Source organism: Dasypus novemcinctus, chromosome 11, assembly GCF_030445035.2.
Source record: "Dasypus novemcinctus isolate mDasNov1 chromosome 11, mDasNov1.1.hap2, whole genome shotgun sequence".
Classification (NCBI taxonomy): Eukaryota; Metazoa; Chordata; class Mammalia; order Cingulata; family Dasypodidae; genus Dasypus; species Dasypus novemcinctus.
The window spans coordinates 111927850-111937363 of NC_080683.1; the positions used below are offsets into that span (position 1 = coordinate 111927850).

General features: G+C 43.1%; 1 pseudogene; it reads right to left on the minus strand.

The window, feature by feature from the left end:
* Nucleotides 1-1709: 1709 nt before the first annotated feature.
* Nucleotides 1710-6542, minus strand: LOC101415738 (trace amine-associated receptor 6-like; annotated as a pseudogene).
* Between the last annotated feature and the right edge of the window lie 2972 nt (nt 6543-9514).

Sequence of the window (9514 nt, forward strand, 5' to 3'; positions counted from 1 at the left end):
ATTTCTGACCTGGAGAACTGTTTGATAATACATTTGCATTGCTTTAAACCACAAAGTTTGTGCTGATTTCTTTCAGCAGCAAGAGGAAACAATGCCACAATGTGGAGGGAGGCACCCACGTAGGATTGCAGACACCTCCAGTCAGCTGGGGACCTGCCCATCCAGTGAGCCCAGAAATCATTGGCCAGTTAGCAACCCTCAGGGATTTTGCTTTCCTAATATAGGACGGGACAACGCATGGTCCTTGGCTTTAAAAGACCTGCCCTTTTTCTGTTCCCTTCCCCCTCCTGTCAGAGCCTAGAAACTGCTTGATTGGTTTCTTCCTTTGTAGGAAAAGTCTATCACTCAGAGCTCAATCTTTGTCTCATTTTTTTCATTGGTTTTTATTTAAAATCCTAGATGAAAACAACAGATAAAAACAAACCAAGACAAAAATAACAACATGGAAGTTCTGTTCATCTGTATTTCCTGATAGCTATGATGCATTTCTGTTCCATTTTTTAACTCATTAAAAATCATTCTTCCCCCTTGTCTCTCTTGCCTTCCACCCATTCATTACCAACTCTGCACTCTGGATTCTGCCTCTAACATTCCTCCTGGATAGGCCCACTCATGGTCATCAGTGATCTGGCTGCCCACCACCACAAACAATGCTTAGTTTTCATTTTCCTTGACACATCTCCAACATTCAACTCTGTAGGCTGCACCCTCCTTTGTGAACTGATCTCATCCCAAGGTGTCTGCAGGACCACTTTTGCCTGTTTTCCCACCTGTGCATCTGGCTACTCTTCCTTTGTAGACACAGCTCTCTGAAGTTATGACTCCACCATCCTTCTGTTTCACTGTACACCACCATCCTTCTGTTTCACTGTACACACTTAGCACAACCAATACTGAGTGTCTGATACATTCTAGGCATTATGGTCGATGTTCCCCAGGAAGTCTCATTTATTCCTGTGGCTCCAAAACACCAGTGTGCTGAGCCAATGCCAAGGGCTCATCTTTGCACACAGCCTTTGCTCAGCTGAAACTGAGGTCGAACTAACTACAGGAGAACTCCAGTTTATGTCCCTCTGGCCAGTCCAAACCCAAGTTAGAACCTTTCCCTCCCAAATGTTCTCTTTCTCCTACAAACTGTAGCGGGTCATATGAGCAAGTTAGAAGCCTGGGAACTATGTTAACCTCTTGCCTCCAACTTACAACCCTACACCCTACATCCTTTCAGTCTTTAAATGGTATAATTCTTATTTTTAGAAAGTAAAGAGGCAATATTAATGAATAAGAGTGGAGAGAGACCAAGCTACATTTGGAAATTTAAAGAGAAGTTAAGCAAGCATTATAAAAAAAGAAACACATGCATGAGGTGAGAAAGTGTACACAGCATTGAGGCATGTTGTATATATAAATACTTTTTATTTGTTATTTAGTAAATATCTTTACAGTGGTTAATGGAGATCCTTACCCATAACTTTTTTTTCCTGACTAACTTAAAAAAAATGACATATTATTATTCTCCAACTGAAAGGTTTTTATTATTTCCTATATTAAATTTCATACATTCATAATTTTGAAAATATTCTATTTCTCAATTTAGTGCTTATAATTATTTGAAAAATAAACTAATGGCTGATGAACTATCCTATAAACTTCCCCACTTGGGGAGTAGATGTAGCTCAAGTGGTTGAGTACCTGCTTCCCATATACAATGTCTAGGGATTTGATCCCTGGTACCTCCTTAAAAAAATGTGGAACAAAAAGAAACAAATAAATTTTTTGGCTTTCCTAAACCAAGAACAAAATAGAGCATAAATTAAAGAATTTAGAGCAGAATTATAATAACCAAACCAGCAAAGAATGTATCCCATAAATATACGAAGGTGTTATAAAGCTCCCCCCCCCCCAAAAAAAAAAGTGAATCACCAATGGTAACCATGAAATCATAAGTGCTATCACCATGATTCCCAGGGTTTTAGCTGCTTTTCTCTCTCTCTCCTGGCCACTCTGGATTTATAACTCTCTGAGGATGACTCTGTTTGGCTCCCAGTATTTTCAATCTTTTGAGCCTGCTGTCTGGCTACAAGAAAAATATTACTATAGAGAATTATCGTAACAAGAGTAGGTATAAAGAAGGATAAAAACCCATTCAACACCCAACTTTGGTTCACAACAACCTGATGACCTCCTGCGCAGCTGAGGGCGCTCACCACCTCCGCCAGCCCTTTGCCACTGGCCCCTGTGGAGAACACGCCCCGCTGTACACCAGGGGCAGGACCCAGGAGATGCTGATGCACACTCCCCACACAGGCACCGTGAACTTGGTGGGGTAGACCAGAGGCTTGCTGACAGCAACGTACCTGTCGATGGAGATGAAGCACAGCTGGAAGACAGAAGAGTAGCAAAAGGCCACGTCGCAGCAGCTGTGAGGGGTACAAAACCGGGCTCCAAAGTACCAGCAGCTCTCCACGGAGCTGACCGTGCTCAAGGGCGTCAGGGTGGCGCCCACCAGGGAATCCGCACAGGCCAAAGAGGCCATCAGGAAATTGGTCGGAGAATGCGGCTGCTTGAAATGAAGGATGGAGATCATCACCAGGAGGTTTCGGAACACACCAGCACAGCCCCGAAGCCAAGCACTGTGTGCAGAACCACGCGGGCCCCGGCGAGTAGGGGATTTAATACAAGAGCCGTTCACATTGTCATAGCAGAACTGTGAGGAACTGGTACATACTGCCGTTCATGAGTCCGCTGGGATGCTTGCTGCAGTCTGCCCTTCCTGGTGGTAGGAAATAATAAGATTCAATTCTGAAAGTTAGAAAAAACCCTCAAACTAGAGATCTGAGCAACTTTTATATTGCCTCATATTATATTCTTTGCCATTTTAATGATAAAGAGAAGTTAAAAGAAATTCAAAACTTCTGAAAATTATTCTTTCTGTCTTTAATTAACAAAATTATTTCTGCACCTAATGCTAAACCTCAGATAATTAACCCCAACTAAATACACAGTGAATTTTCATCAGCTCAAAAATTGCTTTATTGAAGAAATTGAATTCAAATGCCTGGTTCTTTTTATCTGTGGAGCTCTTCCTTGCAAAGGATGTCATAGTAATATAACCACGTATTTGAGAAGTCACTTTTCAGTAGGCTTCCGCCTCACCTTGTCTGAAAAGTTACCACCTAGAATGGTTTAGGAAGCCAGCACATAACTTGCCCCCACTAAAAAATCCTCCCAAGCTATCCCTGTAGTATGTGGTATGAACTGTGAAAGGAAACTTACTTTTGGTGATCACAATTAATAAGAGCTATGAAACAACATATTTCTCTGTGCTCTGCTACTTCGAGGGAAGAGAATTTTCATGACTATGAGATTTCTATATGTTAACTGTCCTGACAGTTCCTAGTCCAATAGTTGGCAATAATATTACCTACTCTCTATTTATAAGATTGGCCACTTAATTTGTGGGCCAGTGCAAAATAATAAAGTGGGTACCCTTATTCAAAATACAAAAATGGCAAAAAGTGCCATTAAAGGTACTGAAATAGAAAAGTCTCCCCCTCTTCAGCATCTCTCTTGACTGTCAAAGTGTTTTATATTTGCTAATTAATGGCCCACTCCCTTGGGTGCTGGGATATGGCAGGGCACATGCAGACCCTCCCCGGTGCCCAGAGGCCCAGCCCAGGTCTCTGCAAGCACATGGCCCGTCACAGACTGGTCTCTTCTGCTGGAGGCTTGAGCCAATCTGTTTTCTGACCAGACTGGGGAATTGACCCATACAATTGCCCTTCTCACAGGTCTCCCAACCCAACCCAGGGCAGACAGTGACTCTCCAGGGGAATGCATTGGGCTTGCCTCCACCCTGTTGTCCATAGCATGCTCTGTGGCCATCTCAGCCTGGGGTGGGGACGACAGCCACCATGCTTCACCTTGAGAACTGCAGTCATGCATCTGACTCAGATCCTCTTCTTTACGCTGCGGAGGTGAGAGTCACTGGGCCAGAGTCGGGAGAGGTGGGGCTAGATTGGACCCAAGTCTCCAGGGAGTGGGCAGCTGCTGGCTGAGAGTCCATCCAAGGGAGGAGGGAAAGTGGGGGGCAGAGGTCAGACCTGGTCATCCAGACTCCAAGCCCTGGTGCCTGCTCCATAGCCCCATTGACTTCACTTAGAAAACGCAAATGCCAAGAAAATTATCAAGAATTTCAAGACACAACTCCAACACATTCGATTCCAAGAGTGGAGCTCTGTGCCACTGCACTGGGGATACCCATGGAGCTGATCCTCCCTGTTTTTTCTTCCCTGTAATACATATATACAACTCAAAATTTCCCATTTTTAACAAATTTCAAATGTACAATTCGGGGGCATTGAATACATTCACAATATTGTGCTATCATCACCAACATCTGTAACTCAAAATTTTCTCTCCTGAAACAGAAACTCAGAACCCCTTAAGCAGTAACTTTCCCTTCCTTTCCCCCCATCTCCTGGAAACCTGTAATCTACTATTTCTCTCTGAAATTGCTTATTCTATGTATTTTTTATAAGCAAGATTGTACGATATATGTATGTTTGTAGTTCACATAAGAACGTCAGCCTTTTTAGGGTTGCATAATATTCCATTCCATGTAGATACCACATTTTGTTTGTCCATTCACCTGTTGATGGGCACTTGGGTGGTTTACCTTCAGGCTATTGTGAATAATGCTGCCGTGAACATTGGTATGTCCATATTCATTTGAGTCCCTGCTTTCAATTCTTTGGGGTATATACCTAGAAGTGGAATTGCCAGGTCATAAGGTAATTTGATGTTCAGCTTTCCGATTTACACACTTGTTGCAGCATTTACAATCCCTCTAACAATGTAGGAGTTTTCCTATTCTCCACATCCTCGCCAGCACTAGTCATTTTCATTTTTTGAAAGTAAGTGCCATCCAAATGGGTATGAAGGGGTATCACGTTGAGGTTTTGATTTGCATTTTTTTTACAGAGGTTACATTATCTCTTTGTAACAGCAGCTCAATGATGAAGCAAAGGCTACCAGGTGGAAGCAACTGCAAAACTCTTAGATGAGAAGGTGTGGGAAATGAGGGCCAGGCCAGTCAGACAGGGAGAGCCTTTTCTGATACAGAGCCTCACACTTATGACATTATCAGGAATTCAGGGAATTTGGGAGGGTTTTGAGATTCGTGAAAAGGATTTCAGGTCTGGGGAAAACAGTTGCCTTTGACCCTATGAAGAAAGTATCAAGGAGGATGTGATAAAGACATTTTTCCTCCTTCACAATATGTTCAAGACTTGTAAACAGAACTATGATCTGCTATTCAAGATAAAGATATTAAAACTAGCCCACATGAAAAAGGCAGGTATATAAAAAGAATAGAAAAAGTCACCATAACTATCATATTCAAATCAGTCTCTGGGAGCAGAAATACAAAATAGTGAGCAGGGCCAAAAATGGGGGCTACAGTGGAAATTCAGGCATCCAACTCCTGCAGAGAAAGTCTAAGGACGAGTCATACCAGACAAAAATGGAGTGTGGCTCACTGCGTGAGGTCCCACCTGGCCCCACGGGAAGGGACGAAGAAAGGATTTGACTCGGCCACACTTCCACTGAAAATTTGGCTTTTAGAAAGCTGTTAGCCTGCAGGGATACAAAGGCACAGGCAGAGAGACTCACTATCAGGAACTGGGTTAAGCTGCCCAGTGACTCATTGCCTGGATCAGTGACAATTCCTTGTGATAGCAGAGGGGGAGTCCCATAGCACCAGGGACTAGCACGATCGTTTTTGGGACCCTCCAGGGTTGGCCGAACACACTTCAAAACTACCAGGCGCCAAATGTTTGTCTCGGTAGGGAAAGAATAATAGAGAAGTAAAAAAACAAAACTGAAAAAATCCACCCATTTGAACTAAGAAAGCCCAACAAAAATCCCAAGCTTAAGGATTTATAATGTAAAAATACAGCCAATACAACAAAGACGTGAAATATTTCAGGAAAATTTTATGAGTAATTTGAAAAAGACAAATGCACTATCTTTAGTGTCATCTCTACTCAATTTTTTTTTTTTTTTTTTTTTTCCTGAAGTGCAGTTTCCTTTAACACACTATGACTGGGAGATTTTGGGTGGAGCTTGTAGTAATCTGTGTTTTTACAGAGCCCCTGCAGGTAATTCAGGGGCTGATCAGCAGATGGCACTCTTCTGTGTTTCCTGCTAGAAAATCCAGTTCAATGCAAAATGCATAGTCAGTCATAAATATTTATTTGCTGATTGGATTTAGGAGAAGGTTCTTTCCCTGCTGTCTCTTTTTAAAATATATTGTGTACGATTTTCCTTCTAAATCACTTCTTAATTCTTCCTCTCATTTCTTTTTCTCTATATTTCCTGCTATAAATTGTGGCCAGCAATGAGTTCAGTACATAAATGAAGAAAAAGTTTGATCCTATGAGACGCTCTGTGAGACTAATGCAGGAGTTGATGGCTGAAGCAACATAAACTCTACCCCCAGTCTCACAGCTGAGCCTCTGAATCACCGTGGAATGCTGGGTCATCCGTAACCAGAATGTGTCATTTCCTTCTAGAAGATTGTTTACACCTGGATTTTTTTTAAAAAGATTTTTTTAAAATTTATTTCTCTCCCCCACCACCCCGAGTTGTCTGCTCTCTGTGTCCATTTGCTGTGTGTTCTGCTATGTGCGCCTGTATTCTTGTCAGTGGCACCGGGAATCTGTGTCTTCTTTTGTTGCATCATCTTGCTCCATCAGCTCTCCATGTGTGTGGCACCACTCCTGGGCAGGCTGTGCTTTTTTTGCATGGGGTGGCTCTCTTTTTGGAGTGCACTCCTTGCACATAGGGCCACCTATGTGGGGGACACCTCTGCATGGCACAGCACTCCTTGCACGCATCAGCACTGCATATGGACCAGCTCTGCACGCATCAGCACTGCATATGGGCCAGCTCACCACATGGATCAGGAGGCCCTGGATTTGAACCCTGGACCTCCTATGTTGTAGGAGGATGCTCAGTCAGTTGAGTCATATCCACTTCTCAACACCTGGATTTTAATCCATGTTTTAATGACTTTCTGCATTTCATTGCATATTATACCTCACAATAGAGTGAACTTCAGGGGATGTCTGCAGTATGGGACCTGTGTGAAAATGATACTCTTGCTTTATATTTGATCATTATTATAATAAAAATACAGTACAGTGTTTTCAGTGACCTGTTACCCATAAGAAACAACTGCAAACTCAACCACGAGAGTTTGCACCATGCCCTGGCTCCTTGGCTGAGTCCTTGCCCTGAGGCCATAATCCTGGATTTGTGGTCTGTCAGTAATCTCTTCCTCTAATTGCATGCTCCAGCCCTTTGATCAAACATCCAAATCCTTGTCCTTGAGCACATATCTGCTATCTGCTGGAATCTTTGTACTACCTTCTCAGGCCCATCACTTCTCAGCTGGGTTTTGCTGCAACATAACTTTAACTATTGGCCTGGCAGCCAAGAGACAAGGTGTAGAAGGGTTGAGGGGAACCCCTGTTTTCTTGCTGTTGAGGGGCTTCTCTGAAGGCAGAGCTCTTAATAAGAAGGGGTGTGAAGTTACTAGGTTTAGAAGAGTCCTGGGAGTGAAAATCATTGGATGTCCCCAACCCATGTGTCAGGGTCCAGGTTTTTTCAAACCAGTTTCCTGTCCTTAGAATAATAGACCTGGGTTTTCTGAACATTCTATTGTCTTGGAAGCCTGAGGAATCTAACTATTAAATCCTGTATTTACTCTTTGGTGTTTGAGATCTCCCTCTGAAGGAGATGGGCCTTTTCGTAAGTTACCAGAGACCCTCTGGCTTATGCACTTAGTTTTCAGTTTTTGGTCATTGCCCTCAGCTTTTTGGTGTCCCTCTGTAGGATGTGTAACTTAATTGTGAATATGTCCAATGGTGCAATTTAATGCTCATTAATAACCATCAGCCAATTCTGTTGTCCTTGGATGCATTGTTCCCTTATTCTTTTCAAACCCCTGAATCAATGTATCAACCAAGGCAAGATGTTCCACTAGAACAATCTCCCAAGTCAGCAACTAATGAAACTTAGCAATTAGACTACCATCTTGTGCCATATAGCTCCCTTGCTGAGATTCTTATTGCCAGCTCTGTGGTGATATAGTTCCAAGATCCACCCCCCATGCCACCTTGTCATCTGTTTCTCTGACCACTCCTGCTACAACTGTGTCATTTCTGGTCCCCCAAGAAGCAGATGTTAATAAGAGATGAAGTTAGGTGTGCAAGAGATTTATTGGTGGGTAATACCTGTGAAAGATAAAGGAGATGAAAGGATTGGAAAGAAAAAAGCTTCAAACCATGGTGCAGACCTGGCATTTGCCGAAGGAAAGGAGGGAAGGAAGCAAAATTGGACAGGTAGCTCCCTGTTGAGGCCAACCCAATAGTGGTCCTCAAAGCAACAAATGCCCATTAGAGGAGTCCTGCAGAGGGCAGACCTGGATAGACTTTGTATCAGTTCTATTCAGTTGGGAAGTTGGGGGCACTTCAATTCCTGCTTGGAGTTGGGCGCACTCTAAGAAGTGTGTGGCCTCAGCTGCAAAGATGTTGCAGATTTGAAGGCATTTATGGCTGCAGCTGGAGGTTTGTCAGATGACCACATTCTCTCGAGCAGGCCACAAGTCCTTTCCTGAAGTGGGATCTGGACAGTGTCTAGATCTGCCACAAATACACAGTAAATAATTGAAGCATGAATTTGAGGGTGGTAATAAGTCATAAAAGAATGGATGACAGTTGTTGCTGAACATGAGACATGCTAAAATATTGGTCATAACAGTTGGTCATAATCTGATGGGCCACCAGGCTGCTGTCGAGGGCAGAGTTTCCTAGCCAATGGCTTCACAATCTGCTGCAAATGGGCTGCACACACAGCTGGAGATACTAAGTCATTCAGAACTGAGGAGAACTTTCTGGCCTGGCGTGGGCCAACAGACTGAGGCCACACACAGCCTCATGGATACTTCAGACAAAACTGAGCCCTTGTTGTAGATAGTAGTTAATTTCCTGGATAGGTTGCTGCAGATAACAGGACAGTGTTTCCTGCTCTGGTTGCTGCTGATAGAAGGTCAGGATTGGATTTTTAAATGTGGTCCAGCCATTGTCCATGGTGTGCATTCAGTCTCTCCACATAAAGCAAAAGAATCATTTAGCAGTGGTCTCTATTGAAAACCCAAAGACCCTTAGTTTATCCCTTCGTGAGGCGCACTGTGCAATGAAGTGAGAAAGACTGGGGAGCATAGATTAAAACCCAGGTGTAAATTATTTTCATGAAGGAAAATCATGCACTGGTTGTGGCAGTGCTCACACATTCCAGGTGATTCTAAGCCTTATTGTCTGGTGAGGCTGGGAATAGAGATTCTATACACTAAAGCCAACAACCTCACTGTTCTCATGGAGCTTCTCACGAGATAAAAACTCTTCCTCTTTTAGGTATTGAACTCATTTCTGGCCACAATATGTAGCAGGAA